The sequence below is a fragment of the Dipodomys merriami genome, unplaced genomic scaffold (genome assembly GCF_024711535.1).
Source record: "Dipodomys merriami isolate MVZ:Mamm:240054 unplaced genomic scaffold, mDipMer1.0.p SCAF_667, whole genome shotgun sequence".
Classification (NCBI taxonomy): Eukaryota; Metazoa; Chordata; class Mammalia; order Rodentia; family Heteromyidae; genus Dipodomys; species Dipodomys merriami.
Window position 1 is genome coordinate 482,766 of NW_027206254.1, and position 15,589 is coordinate 498,354.

Consider the following 15,589-nt stretch of genomic DNA (forward strand, 5'->3'; position numbering starts at 1 on the left):
CAAATAATTCGACAACCTCCCTTTATATTAAATGAGGTGGTTTATTGAATTTTTTAAAAAGTGTTATATTATCTCTTAGATACTGAACACTACTCAAGCCACAGACAAACTAGTGTGTTCACAGAGACTGCTGAGGGAAGATAAGCTCTGACCTAGAAACAGTTTACCTGCACATTTTTCTTTGGCCACTGACTTTGTTGCTAGGGATAAATGATGGAGAAGACAGAAAGGTCTCTGTCATGTGGAGATGAATGGTTAATGAAGAAACAAAAGATATACAAATTATTGATCGGATAACTTTGCATACTAAATGCAAAACTAAAACCCAAGTTGCATAAAGCTCATTGAAAGGATCTAATGACATAATCTTTAGGCTAGAAAAGAAGAAGATGAGAAGAACACAGCTATGTCTTATTAAAATACAGGATAGAAGCACATGCTTGTAATCCTAGCTACTCAGAGATCTGAGGATCCTGGTTTGAGGCCAGCCAGAGCAGGAAAGACCCTGAGACTCTTATGTACAATTAAGCAGCAAAAAGCCAGCCATGGAGCTGTGGCTCTAGTGGTATAGTGCTAACCTTGAGGGGAAAAAACAAAACTCAAGGACAGTGTCCAGCCCCTAAGTTTAAGCCTCAGGACACACACACACACACACACACACACACACACACACACACAGAGGATGAGATTTCATGTGGAAGAAAGACTAAATATAATCTGTAAGTATGTGGTAGCCAGAATTAAGGCCAATAAAAGTTATGAAGAGAAAAACAGACTCAACTATAATAAGATTGCCTATATGTATAGTTATCCCAAAGGAAGTTGGGGCTATTTCAGGAAGAACAAAATATGCTTTTTACAAATCAATTGACCAAAGCAGAAACTGGAAAGCCCCTTGTTCAGGAGCTGTAGGGCCATGGATGATTGTTCTACCTTGTTTGTTCCTTCACCATCTTGTCAGAGCCTCTACTGACTGACTCCTCTCACTCAGCCTGTGGCAGTAGAATGTCTCTGTCCGTGACTGCATTGTGAACTTCAAGAGCATGTTTTTGTTCCCAGACATCACATGCACTCATGGGCACTTAACAAATATTCAAGAGAATGAATTAGAGTATTGCAGAAGATGCATGGCTTAAAGATCTTTGAAGATGCTGACTCTCAGATGGTTCTGTATTTCACAAATGTTTCAGGAAGTTAGTCACATGAAAACTATTGCTTACTTGAAAATGCCAGTTGAATATCTCCAAATAATTAAGAGCCAAAATATATTTTTAAAATCTTCCTTTTATTCTTATACGTGGTACCTTTAAGGTGTCATCATTATTTACTTACACCAAGGCTTTGGGTGTCACTCTGGTTGAAATTTCCCATCCACACATTGGTTACATAATTGTCTTCAGTTCCGGGGTTATTTCATTAACTTTGCTGAAAACATTCTTTTACTTGCTTTCTGAGTCAGAAATCAGTCACAAGTAACAAAAAGCTAACTGAAGCTTGCTCAAGCAGAAAGAAATACATTGGTGTGTGTAACTGTAAAGCCTATTGGTATACTGGTTTCAAACACAGGTGGATCTTTAGGCTTTGGGTTTTATGGGCTCAGACTACATGAATAAAGCTCAGTTTCCCTGTCTTTCAGTTCATTTCCCCAACTCCACCCTCAAGTATTGTCATAATTATCAGAGAGCTTTTTCTGTCTAGGAACAAAGATTGCCTTCCTAAGCCATATCCTTTCATCTTGAATAAAAAGGAGGAGAAGGAGGAAGAAGATAAAAACTGAAGAAGAGGAGGAGAGAAAGGAGGAGGAAGTAGAGGTGGAGGAGGTAGAGGGGAAACTGATATCCAGGCATCCATCTATGAAATGAAGTTTTATTGGAGAAGTCTGATTGGTGCTGCTTGAGTATGTTTTCGCTTTAATTAGTGACAGTAAACTGGGAATAGGGTTTTTTTTATGGCTTGGGTTTGGATCATATGTGCCCTCTTGTGTGAATGGACCAGTTACCAAGAAAAGACAGACTCTCTCTCTCTCAAAAAAAAAAAAGAACAAACAGACAAATGTTGGACATAAACCACCAGATGTTCTCCATAGTCACATTCTTTCAACTACTCCCTAATGGCCCAATGTCTCCTACTTCCTCAGCTCACGTTCTTTATTGCTGAAAGGATGATCTTCCTGAATGGCAATTACAATTCCCTGCCTTCCTTCCTCAAAAACCCTGAAGGATCTCCTACTGGTATGAAAAACAAAATCAAAATCCATTATACTCTGACCCCTGCCTACCTTTCGTCCTGTTTCTCTCTGAATAGCTTCATGGTCAAAGCTCCAGCCATCCCCAATAGCTGTGGGTCCACTAGTTTCCTCCCAGGAGTCTGCCCACCACCTCTAGAAAGCATTTCTTACTGACCCTCAGGTGTGCCCCCTACCCACAATTTCCTTAGCTCCTACCTTTGTTTAGATGCTTGTCCCCCTCTGATAAACCTATGGCTCCTAGAAGACTGGGATAGTGTTTCTGGTAATTGCTTGCAGATAGTAAGCATCTAATAGACCCTTTAAGGGAGAATAAAATGGAGAAAGGAAGAAATGAGGAAGGGGAAAGTTTGCAGTCTATAAAGCCTGTGTCCCAGTTCATAAACACATTTGAAAATTATGTTCAGGAGAAGCTCCTGCCTTTTTTGTCTAAATCAAGTCACAATTCAGTCACAGTGGGAAGACCATGGGAAGGAGGTGGGGAGAAAGTGACCTTTTTTTTGGTATGGACCCAGGGTAAAGCAGCCTAGTGTCCCACCCATGCAAAGGGTAAGCTGGGTCACAGGTCTACGAGGCGCCATCTGCAGTTCTGCACTGTGGCTGCCCCATTCTGGCTTATTTCCAACCAAGGCAGTCATGTGGAGAAATGAAAGTGAACTGAGAAATGTAAAAGGTGACCTCATTCTCTGCTGAAAGCCTTTCCAGTCTAAGTCGGAGTGGATTTTAATTATACCTGGATGCAGGAGCTTTCACTCAGACATAACTGAAGTCCCGAGTGGACTGTCACTGAGGCTGTAAAGATTTGTCTGAGCTTGTGGTTATCTCAAGAGCCTGACATCACACTGATCATTAAGCAACTGTGCTGAGGAGCAGCTGGGTGTTCCCATGGCAACCTGCCTGGGTTGCTGCAGACCTAACAGAAGCGTTTTATTATGGGTCATTAAGGGCAAAAGGCTTCATTTGCATTATTTTGTGTTAAAATCCCATTATGTCAGGTGTTGCCCCTCCCATCTCTCCCTAGGCAGCTCTATCAGAAAAAAATCATAGATGAGGGTTATATAGTGGAGGCACTGTAAAGATTCAGATATACTGAGTCACACCACTTCTATAGATGAGCAAAATATTCTGCCTCAGGATGTGGGGTAAAGAGGTAACCAGTATTCTCTGAAGGCAGAGAATTCTTACTCTGAAAAGTAAAGCTGACAGTGCCCAGGCCTAGAGTCCGAGCCCCATGACTGACAAAAAAAAAAAAAAAAAAAACTGTTCTTCTTATAGTCTGTTCCTCTGTCCTGAGTCATGCTTTTTGACTGACACTGATAAGGCTTCTGTTCTGTAAGCTGTTAACTAAGTGTCAACAAATCTGATCTGACTCTTCCCTAGCTTCATCTGCTGCTGTCCTGTGTGTGTTATGTTCCAGAGCAGCTAAAAAACAAAAAAATGATAGCTTCCATCAGCACATGAACATTCTGGAAGGCCATAAGCTTCTTGTTTTTCTGGTATTCAATACCAGCCAATGTCTTTCTGATAGCAGAGGCTATCAGCACCTCAAGCTGACCCAGAAAACAGACAGTGATTGCTTTTGAGCGGTGATGGTACTAAGTCTATTTGGGGAAGGGACCTTGGAAGGTCATTCATTCACTCACAGCTCCATCTGCTGCCTTCAATTAAGTGTATCAATTCTCCAGTAGTAATACCACAAGTGCTGAGAATATGCCCAAGCTTATAACTCCATGTGATCTAACAAGAGTCAAGTTTTGTTCTCGTCTGAGTATTCACAAATCCTCACATGACTGAGAAGTTTCTGGGGGTTTTTTGCCTCTGGGTGTCAGCTGAAAACTAGAGGTAACGAGACAAGGATCAAATATTTAAAATTGATAGCTAATTTAGTAGTGTTAGTAATATGAGAAATGCTTCCCTGTGAACTAATTGCCTAAATAGGTGGAACAATAAGCATGTCATTGAATTAATTCACAATTTCAGTGGCATTTGAGACCATCCCTCAAGGATGATGGTGATCTACAGTAGATGATTTGAAGCAACGCAGCAGCCAACAAGTAGGGATTGCCAAAGCTTGGCTTATAAAGATGATGTTACACAACTACATGCTTTAAAAACAAAACAAAAGAAAATCTTCCACCTAATATTCACCAGAACTTGAAGAAGTAGTTTTGTATTAAATTCAAATTATTTAACTATAGTATGAAGACATTTTGAATATGAACAGTCCTCTCTGTTAATGAGGAGGAGGAGACAAAATTAATGGGAGGAGTTGTGAATTAAGCTAGCGATTGTTTTGGGTTGTGTTTCCTGGTGTGACATGAAGATAGAGCTGAATACAGCCCAGGCCTCCTTTATGTATTAACTCACAAAACCTCCAACCCTTGTTCCAGACTCGTAGATACTACATGTGGATTTTTGATAGATTCTTGACCCAGACACAGGGTCAGGCTAGATTTAACCGGAAAGTGAGACTAAGCCATTGTTACCCAAAATGGAGCAAACACATACAAAACAGCAGTATGAATGGTTTTAACCAGTGGTTTTATATCAATGGTTACTTCTAGATAAAAAGGTTGTAGCTATGGTACATATCACACTCCCCCTTAAAAAAGAATTCCCATTCAGGAACTTCCCTGGTTCCAGTCTTCCAGCTGCCTAAATCAATGATTATGTAACTAAGTGGAGTTAAAAGAGGTAAGCTCTGAGGACAGGACTTTTATTGGCAACTCCCAACAACTGGATTAAAAGATTGAATCTAATCACATCATGGAACATTATGGTCCTAAATCTCCTTTGCTCTGGTTTGTGTTCAGTCGGCTCTCATAAAGATTTTACAAATGAAGGCCTACTTTTCTCAGTTAAGCATAACTGAATGAAAATAGTATTTACACATAAATGTAATAGTTTTTAACTTTCTGTTAACTATAATGCATTGAAATAATTTTGTTTGAAAATTGTGAACAAAATGCAAACAAATTAGACTTGATGAAAATATATTAGACTCAATAATAACAAAGCTTAAAAAGGAAATGCATAGATTTTTAAATAATATCCAATTCAGTAAAATGGAAAGTGTTTGAAATTTCACTGGCATTAGGTACTTCTATATGTGCCCTTTCATTATGTAATCTGGGCTTCTAAATGGCAAAAGGATTATAATGACATATGTTACGAAAAATAACAATGGGTTCATATTGTAATGGCTTCAGAAAAATGAAGTAATTTAACTTATCTATTATCCTAAGTGGTTAAAAATTTAAAGAATCCTGCTCTAAATTTAAGGATGAAGCTGGTATGGATGTGTTCCAGAGAAGATTCCTCTCTTTTACATTATTTCTCTAGTCATTAATTCTGAAAAGAATCATTACATTTTCCTGGATCTGTCTTTCCTCAGTTCCTGAATATTGAACTTCATAGAGCTTTCAAAACTGCCATTCTTGTCATTTAGCATTCAACCTATAAAACCCCCCAAATGCTACTGAAAGTAAAAGATTTCATTATTTCAATCTTAGGAAAAAAGTAACTTAAATGATTGCTCATTCCTTTCTTTTAAAAAGGAGTCATGTCCATTTGTGAGAAAAAAAATGTAAAGGAACACAGAATCCTGGTTTGATATTTCTTTTCTGTCTGCTTCCTTCAAAACTTCTGAGTCCATACCTCTTACTAACAGATGTGATTAAATAACATAGAGATATTATGCTCCTGAATGTGATGGATCATTTGTTCTTTGGATGAAATGGTCAAAGTGTCAAAATAGTCCCCTCATGAGAAATCTTTACAAGCTAATTGTTCTGAAGAGACCATTTAAATCTCTGCAACCTACAGAATTGATTAACAGAGAGATCTATAGTTTTCCATCAGCTATCAATGCAGAGTAACAATTTTGAGTGGTTCATATATAAGCCCAAGTCTCAGGGATCTTAAGGGATTCACAGATATAATCTAATAATGTTCTGAAGCATCTTGGGAGGGTAGTGGGAGGCTGGTAGAGTGGCCATAGGATTTTAAGCCCTTGGGTATGTGCAATATTAGTACATTAATCCATATTCTAAAATATTCCCTCCTCCTCTCCCTTCCTTCCTTCCTCTTTGCATTTCTTTCTTCCTTTTCTGCCTTCCTACCTTCCTTCCTTCTTTTCTTCCTTCCTCCTTCCTTCCCTCCTTTCCTTTCATTTCCTTTTCCATCTTTTCTTCTTTTCTTCCTTCCTTTTTAAAATTTTTTCAGTGCTAGGGAACAAACCCAAAGTTTTCCCTATACTGGGTAAGAATTTTACTACTCAGTGCCATCTCAGCCATTGAGTTGATTAGACCTACTAGTCAAAGGCACACCATCAGCATCTGCTGAAAAAACGGACTGATATGTTTGACTATTTTCCCTTTGTCTCACTTCTCCAATCCCTTTCCTTTCCCTTCCCTGCTAGAAAAGTATACATAGCATGTTTTGTCCTTCTAATTCTATCATATGTATGTGTTTTTATCCAATAATTTGGCCCCTGGAACTATACCCCCAAGAAAGGCTTTATTCACAAGGAACTGATTTGAAGTTATTGGAAACCACCCGTGTTCATTGACAAGTGAATAGATAAACAATGATTACACACATGACAGAATGCTATGCGCTTATTAGAGCTACTGAATTAAATTGTTATATAGTAGCATAAAATGTATAAAATGTCAATTTTGTAAACTTTCAAGCTATGAACATAACAGTGCTAAATATTTCTCAAGATTACATGTTTGTTACACATTTTTATGTAATTAGGAATGGATGTGGCCTGTAATCCCAACTATGAGGAAGGCGTAGTCCAAAGCTAGTGCTGGGAAAATTAATAAAGCCCCAAAGACTGGAAGCACCCCCACTGCCATCAAAGGAAAAAAAGTGAAAGGAAAAGACAAGAATAAAAGTGTTAGAGAGCCAGGCACCAGTGCCTCATGCCTGTAAATCTAGCTACTCAGGAGGCTGAGATCTAAGGACTGTGGTTCAAAGCCAGCCTGCTCAGGAAAGTCCATGAAACCACCAGAAAACCAGAAGTGGGGTTGTGGCTCAAAGTGGTAGAGCAAAAGCTCGGGGACAGTGCCCAGACCATGAGCTCAAGCCCAATGACTGACAAAAAAAATGTGCTAAAGGAGGAGCAGGAAGAATTGTTAATGGATACAATTATACTAACTTTGTACCAAAATAGTGCTAAGTTCACTCAGAATTTTACTTCAGATTTCAGACCACCTAGCTTGTTGCAGACGTTCATGCCTGTAATCTTAGCTACCAGGTAGGTCAAGATTGGGAGAATTGTAGTTCAGGGCTAGCCTGGACAAAATGGTACTAGAAATCCTTTCTAATCCATACTGTATGTAGTGGCACACACCTGCCATCCTAGCATTTACTTTAGTAGATGTCAAAATCTATGCATGCATCCAGGCAGGAAACAAGATCCTATCTCAAAAATAACCAGTGTAGGCATGGCTCAAGTGGTAGAGTTCCAGCCTAGAAAGCACAAGGACCTAATTTCAGACCAAAATTTAAAAAAAAAAAGTGACAGAGCTAGTTTACAAATAGAGGAAATCTAGATCAAGTCACTGGAAGTTATGAAATCTCACCATCGGCAGAGAGAGAACTTGTGGGTTGGGTCAAGGTCATTCCTTGGGAATTTTCTCTGTTAAACTCTATGCTCAGCTATAAATTTTTATTTATTTATTTATTTATTTATTTATTTATTTATTTATTTATTTATTTATTTATTTATTTATTGCTTCTCAAGGGTCTGAATTCCAGGGATTATAAACAGTGAAAGACACAAGTAAAACACAGACATTAATAATATAGTACCCTTCAGACATGACACATCTACACCTGATTTATATATCAGTAGGTCATTAAATTGTTTAGCATAAATGGATAGCTAAGAAACTAAGGCTAGATGCATTAGTTTCTAGACATGAAGAAATAAGAAAATAGCTCTGTAATATGGTGAAACATTAAAATAATAACATTGTTTATTATTATACCTGAAAATTCAACTTGACCCTACTTGATATTTCCCTCATTAATTTCCATGGGTTGTTTTCAGTAGACCATTCAGATTCCGAGAGTATAAATTGTATTTCTTTGTGTGTGTTAGTACAGGGGTTTTAACTCAGGGCCTTGCGCTTTTCCCACTCACTGATACTCTACCACTTAAGCCATGCCTCCAATTCTTTCTTTTTGCTGGTTATCTGGATATAAGAGTCCAGCATTTGTCTGTACAGGCTGGCTTCAAGTTTCTATCTTCAGATCTCAGCCTCTTGAGTAAAATAAGGATACTGGGTCTAACAGATACTATCTTGGCCAAATGGTAGATGATAGAGATTAAGGTTTAACTGGTGCCATCTTGTCTTCATGGTAAAGGAAGGGAAATCCCACCCTTAGGTGATAGGCTGCCTGACTACCTAGAGGTAAGGGCAGAGACTTGGACAATAGAATACTGGCCCTGCCAATCCTATGCCATGAACTTGAGAACTCTGATCTCCCTGTGCCCCTGCCCCTGGTCCCAACCAGCTCAGGCACTATTGAGCCACACCTCATGTCTCCTGACTCTCCTCCAGTCACCATGGCATCACACTTCAGCTTTGAAACAAGGATCCATCTGCAGTTGCCAGCTTTCTGATAAAGACTCCTATTCTCTCAAAATGTGGCTTCTCTGTTTCTGACAACTGCATTCCCATACAACATGAGTAATTAGGATTGTAAGTATCAGCCACTAGCTGCTGGTTTATGGTTTTTTTTATTAGTATAAAGGACAGTATAATTAATCTTTAACATATGGAAGAATTACTAATTAACTAGAATAACCAATTAACTTTCCTTTCTAGAAGTTTTATAGGAATTATCTAGGTTGCTAAAGATCCACATGATGAAATGGCTTTGATATAAATTTGAGTATCTAAATAAAATGTTTTGTAAAAACTGGTTCATAAAGCCTGGCTACACACCTGTTACTGAGTTGACACTTTATGATTTCTATAATTATTTAATGGAAATGTCTTCCGGGAGCACTGGCGGGGATGGCAAAAGTTGCCTCTGTTCCATGGAAGATTAATTGTTAAGTCTGCTCAGGAGAATAGTCCCCTGCTTCCAGCCCCCCTCTTCGTGAAAGACAGCCTTACCAGAAATCACCTGCCTGAAACTAGTAATCACCTCGCTGTCAATCACTTGATGGTGAGTCAGCAAAGGATCCCAGACTTTAAGATCATTTCATCACCTGTCCCAGTCACACCTCCTTCAGAGAGTGAGAGGTTCAGCAGGCTCCGAGATGTTTCTGCATCCATTGTGGTCACACCTCCTCCCAACCTAAGCCCTCTCAACCACAAGTTCTCTCTCTTCCCATTCTTCTCTCTCTGCATACCTCCATCTTGTTTGGGCTAGCAGTTTGCTCTCCCGCCAATAAATTCTTTTCTGCCTGAACCTCCTGGCAATCTCCTGTCTGCAAATCATAGGTGCCAAACCTGGAGGGGATAGTATCAGCAGTCTCTGGGTCCCCTCCTTTTCTCAGAGGGTCAATTTGCCTCCTGTCTGCCCCTCCTCAGATCCAAACTGCCCAAAGCTGGAGGAACCCCACCTCGGACTTTACCATTGCTGGCTATGTATCTACCTCAAATGTCTGGTGAGTGACTTTCAGCTGTGGGCTCTCTCTTCATCTGTCTGCCTTTTTTGACATAGTACCAGGCCAGAGGGACCCTTTATACCTTTTGGGCCAGTCTCTTCTACTTTCAGGGGTGTCCGAATCTAGAATTTGACTCTTATGTCCTTATAGACCTACATCCTTGTAGACCTACTACTACGTCCTTATTGGACTCCTGTGTCCTCACCAGACTATTCCATAAAGCCAAAATGCCTTACAGGCTAGACAAGCATCTCAATGCCCAACCATCTGGCTTGTGCACTTGAGAGTGGGACACAGGCTGGGTCCCAGGACTCCTTCTAGGTTCCCTCTGAGGGCTAGCCATTCTGGGCTTGAAATCAGATCTAAAATCAAAAGAAATTTATCAGCTTAGAAATTTGGCTTCAGTATCAAATGGACAATCAAAATGTAAAAGGTAACTTTCCTTGTTTTTAGCAGTTCAGTCTTTCTGTCTGTCTCTGTCTCTCTCTCATACACACACACACACACACACACACACACACACACACACACACACACACACACACACACACACACACACACACACACACACACACACAACCTCCAGACCTAAGATCATTTGCCATTAGATCCCCTCCATTCCAGAACACAGTACCCTTGAGAGTACTACATATGCTGGATACCAGCGACCCCCCCCCCCCCAGGTTCCCTCTTGAAGGCTAGCCAATCTGGGCTTGAATTCTCTTAGCTAAAACTGCTTCTCTCTCTGTTTCTCCTCAAGAGCACCCACACTCTGTTTGAGTGTGCCCCTCCCTTTTCCTTCCTTTCTGCTTTTTTCTGCTTGCTTACTTACTCAATAAAGTTCCTCCAAGTTTTCTTACCATCATGACTTGTCCAGAAATTTGCCATCTTGGCCATGAGTGGATTAACAGTTTAGCCTCCCATGAACCCTCACCTTTTCACCAAGCTTACTCCTCTACCCATGCAGGAAGTGTTCAATGATCAATTTGTATGCTAATACGCCTTGCTGAGAAAGTTGCCACCTCTCTCTTTGAGGCCCACTAATCTAATGTACTTTGCTAGCAAAGATATCTAACCATATTCTGTTCTTGGCTATCTAGGTCTTGGTTATCTGTAAGAAATTCTGTTTGTTTTTGTCAACAGTTTTATGTCCTGAGTTTTGCTTTGTATCTTGTTTGCTCTTGCCTGTCTCTCTAGCATTGACCACATGGATCTATGATTCTATCATGCAATATGTAAAAATGTCTTTTGCCACTGGAATTCCAGAAAACTTATGGCCAATTTTCTTTCTTTAAAAACAACAAAAACAATAACAGCAACAACAAAAAAGCCTAGAGGCACCTTAAAACTTTTGTACAAAAGGGGGTGTGTGAACATGTTCAAAGTAACCACATTTTAATTCATTAAAAAAAAAAAAAAAAACCTGTCACCATAATGTGGGAAAAAAGTCTTTTCTACCAAACTAAAGTGCTTCTGTCTTAAATACTCATTTTTTTTTTTTTTTGGTATGGATAATTCCTGAATTACTTGCTTTTTTATTTCAGTTGTAACTAGTATCTGTGCTGTTTGTTCTCAGAAGTTAAAAAATGGGTGGTGTTAAACTGGAACTACAAAGGTTATCAGATTTGCACATTACCAAATACTTCCAAGGATTTTTACATTGCATTAAAGAGGAACTCAACAAGTTTTCTAAGAGTTATTTTAAATGAAAATAAAGCGAAGGGAGTGTAAAGCAAAAAGGGAAGTTAGTGGAGAGTGGCTTTTGAAAGAGAATTAAAAATGGTTTCCTTTGGATACAAAGAATTTGGGAAGTAAGAATTGCCTCAAATATTTGATTCAACCTGGAAAAAAGGGAAAATGAAGACTACCAAAATTCACTCAAGTATTTGTTTATGTCAAGGTCTTTCAAATGAATACCTTTTAACTCAAATGCTGTTTTTGCTCTTTGATGTCTATTTCCCAAGGATATGTGCTGTCTTGGATACAGGTCCATTTTCTTGAATTCTTCACTGTAATCACAAAGGTTTGACTTAGTAACAATGGTTTCAGTTAGTATCCTAAAGTGCTATATTTGGTTAAAAATTGAGAAAATATAGCACTTTAGGATACTAATTGAGCTCATATGGGCTAGTAGTTTTCTCTCCCCCAATAAACTGTTTTTTGCCTGAACCACATGGCAGTCTCCTTTCGGTGAACCTTACAAGAATGAGCATGAGCAGGGATATTCCATGGAGATAATAGTAGAAATGATGGAGTTTTTCACTTTTCTATTAAATGTATTCATTTAATAAATAAAATATTGAGTTAAATCAGACATTGATAATATATTACCCTTTTACCTGATACATCTGCACCTGATTTATATATCATTATGTCATTAACTCGGTTAGCATGAGTGGATATCTAAGAAACTAATAAGACTTTCCTCTCAAAATTCAATTTGGAAACTGATTTAAAAGTATTGTCTATTGCTAATCATATAAATCCTTAAAAGCTCAAGAAAAGAAATTTGTAGTGTTATGTCAGGGCAAGATGAAATTTGTCTCAGATGAACTTGGATATTCATGATTTCAAAAATAGAAGAATTGAATAGTGATTAAAGGAGGACATTTTTAGTATTTTCTATGTCTCAGAAACTTACAAGTACCTATTATTTGAATCCTGGATTCCACTAAAAAAAAAGAACCCAATTTAAAGCATTCTGCATCATCTCCATTTTTTTGTATTCTTTATATTTTGGAGTTTGTGAACGTCTCTAAAAGTTTCATAGAAGTCACAGGCCATCTCTTTTTCCAAATGTACATTCATGCATTGTTTTTCATAGAACTTGAAGGGTTCATAAATCTAACTAACCAAAGGCTAGATTAGAAAGATCAAATTGATCGGATATATAACAACTTAGTCTACATTTTCCCCGTCAGTTCTTTTAATGATTGTCTAAAAGCCATCTTGACATTTATTATTTTTTGCAGATGTTCACATATTAGATGGAATGAAAGCCAATCATCTTTCCTTAGGCCAAGTTCACTTTTGACATAATGAGATTCTGTCTTCACTGGAACTGCCACTGAATTCTGTAGACATCATAATGACAGTTTCCAGGAACTCAACAGAAATTTTATGCCAAAGGAAAAAAATACCTGACTATCAAGGAGAAGCCTAGAAAAGCCTTATGCTATATAGATAGAGAATGCAATATTCATCAGTGACTACAGGAAAATAATGGCAGAGAACTGTGAATTCATCAACATTTCTATCTTTCTGAAAAAAAGTAAATCTAGAGATACACCCAGTTAAAATGCTTTTATTCAACACCCAAGACAGGTACACCATTAAGGTATAAAGCAATCATGTCTTGGCAGTAAATAGAAATCTTATTTCCCAGGTGCACTGAATCAAATTGAAAACATTTATTAAGTGATAAGATCAGTTCTTTGTGTCTTGGGATGATCTAATGAGAAGCATTTATCCATTAGAAAGAAGTGTTAAGGTTTTAAATCTATACTGCATGTTCACCTCGTTCCTCAGATTGCCATCAAAGCAAGGATGGCACAGAGACCTCAGATCATCTGAGATCATGTTCATCTAACTCAGACATGCTTGATGGAGGATGGTATTTGTATATCCACATTTTTAAGTTACATTATATGGATGGTACTGGACAAGTGTTAGCTGACAGATAGTATACAGGGAAGTGCAAAAACCTTTAGAAGGAGCTCAGAATGACCAAGCTCCATCCCTGGTTCTGTCACTTGCAGAGTCTCTCTGGAACTCAAGCTCCTCACATGTAAAATGAAGACCATATGATCATCTTTTAGGGTTTTTTAAAAAAGTTTTGATAAGAGTCATTCCAGTGAGGTATGCTTTTCTTTACATTCCAAATACACTTCAAATTTGATGTGCATCATATACCATTGTATAAAGTATCGGGGTTTTTGTTTGTGTGTATGTGTTTGTGGTACTAGTGTTTGAACTCAGGGTCTCATGCATGCTAGACAGATGATCTACCACTTAAGCCATGCTCTCAACCTTTTTGCTCCAGGTATTTTTCAGACAACACCTGATGTTTTTACTCCCACAGCCAGCTTGGACTGTGATCCTCCTATTTATGCCTCCCCTGGTAGCTAAGAGAGAACCATCATACTCAGCTTGGTTTTTTGTTGTTGTTGTTGTTGTTATTTTTGTTTTTGCCAGTTGTGGGGCTTGAACTCAGGGACTGGGCACTATCCCTTAGCTTCTTTTGCTTAAGGCTATCACTCTACCACTTGAACCACAGTGCCACTTCCAATTTTTTCTGTTTATGTGGTACTGAAAAATCAAACATAGGGCTTCATGTGTGCTAGGTAAGCACTTGACCACTAAACCACATTCCCAGCCCACACCAAACTTAATTGTTGATATAAAGTAAAGTCTTGATAACTTTTTGTGGGCTGGCCTCAAACCATGCTCTTTCTAATCTTCACCTCCCAAATAATTGGGATTATAGGTATGAGCCATGGAGACTGTTCCATGCACATAATTTAAAAATTCAAATATTACTATAAATTCCAGAACACTAGAAAATCGGGTTTACCTCCCCAATTACTGTTCCTCAGAGACAACCATTTTCAATTATTTTGCTTGTTATATTCATTTTCACATGATGCTTGAATCATAACTATTTCAGAATGTTATCCCACATTTAGGTATTGCATATTGAATTTCCAAATTGAAGATGAGAATTTATTTCTTCTGTACCACCCTCCACACACACTGTCTCCTTATCCATTTTCCCAACATAGTTTTTAATCACAATTTTTGATTAAATAAGTACTTACAGCTTTTATTATTATGGCAATAAAAATAGTTATAACTAAGCCCTTTGATCACATTCCTTGCTTAGTTAACTTTATCTCCTTCACAGACTGTGTTTTGGTTTCTACTTATATTTTGTTTTTACTTATTTATTTTAATTGTTGTTGTTGGTGGTGATAGTGGTGGTTGCAGGGTTTGAACTAAGGGCCTGGGCACTGTCTCTGAGCTCGGTTGCTCAAGGCTAGTGCTCTGTGTGCCACAGCTCCACTTCAAGTTTTTGAGCAGTTTTTTTCTGCCTGGTTGGCTTCAAACCATGATCCTCATATCTCAGCCTTCTGAGTAGCTAGCATTATAGGCATGAGCCACCAGCACCAGCTTTAAATTATTTTTCAAATCTTCACCTGAACTACAAATCTCCTCCCAACATAATCTGATCACATGCATCAGATTATGTCAGGTTCAATTTCTTTTTTCTTACAACCTTGCTACAGTCTTTTGTTTTCCTGTTCTAGTCATCTCTGTATGCATAGACTTTTAGGGATTTGCCTTCAACAATGGCTGACAATTCTTTCTTCTATCCTCTTCTAATGAAGTTCCTGTCTTTCTTAATTGTTCATTTGCTTCTCAGTCTAGTGGCTCAAACAAGAGGAGTTGCTTTATTAAAAAAATACTGTGGGTGGGAAGTATATTTTTTAAACTGCTTACATCCAAATATTTCTCTTAATGGAAAGTTCCATTGAGTATAGAAATTCAGGTCAGAAAATATTTCTGGCAGAAAAGAAGACATCATTTTATTGCCCTCTAATTTTAGAATTAGCTTTTAAATGAAAAATGTTATTCTAATTTCTAACCTATAATGTGTGTCTTACTTGTTTCTCTCAGAACTAAGTTTTTATTGCTCTCAGGAGTATTGT

At 38.2% G+C, this 15,589-nt stretch overlaps 1 long non-coding RNA gene across 2 annotated transcripts in view; it reads left to right on the forward strand.

The window, feature by feature from the left end:
- The window catches only part of LOC138815759 (uncharacterized), a 72,740-nt gene that overhangs the window by 24,106 nt on the left and 33,045 nt on the right, over positions 1-15,589 (forward strand). The window lies entirely within an intron of this gene.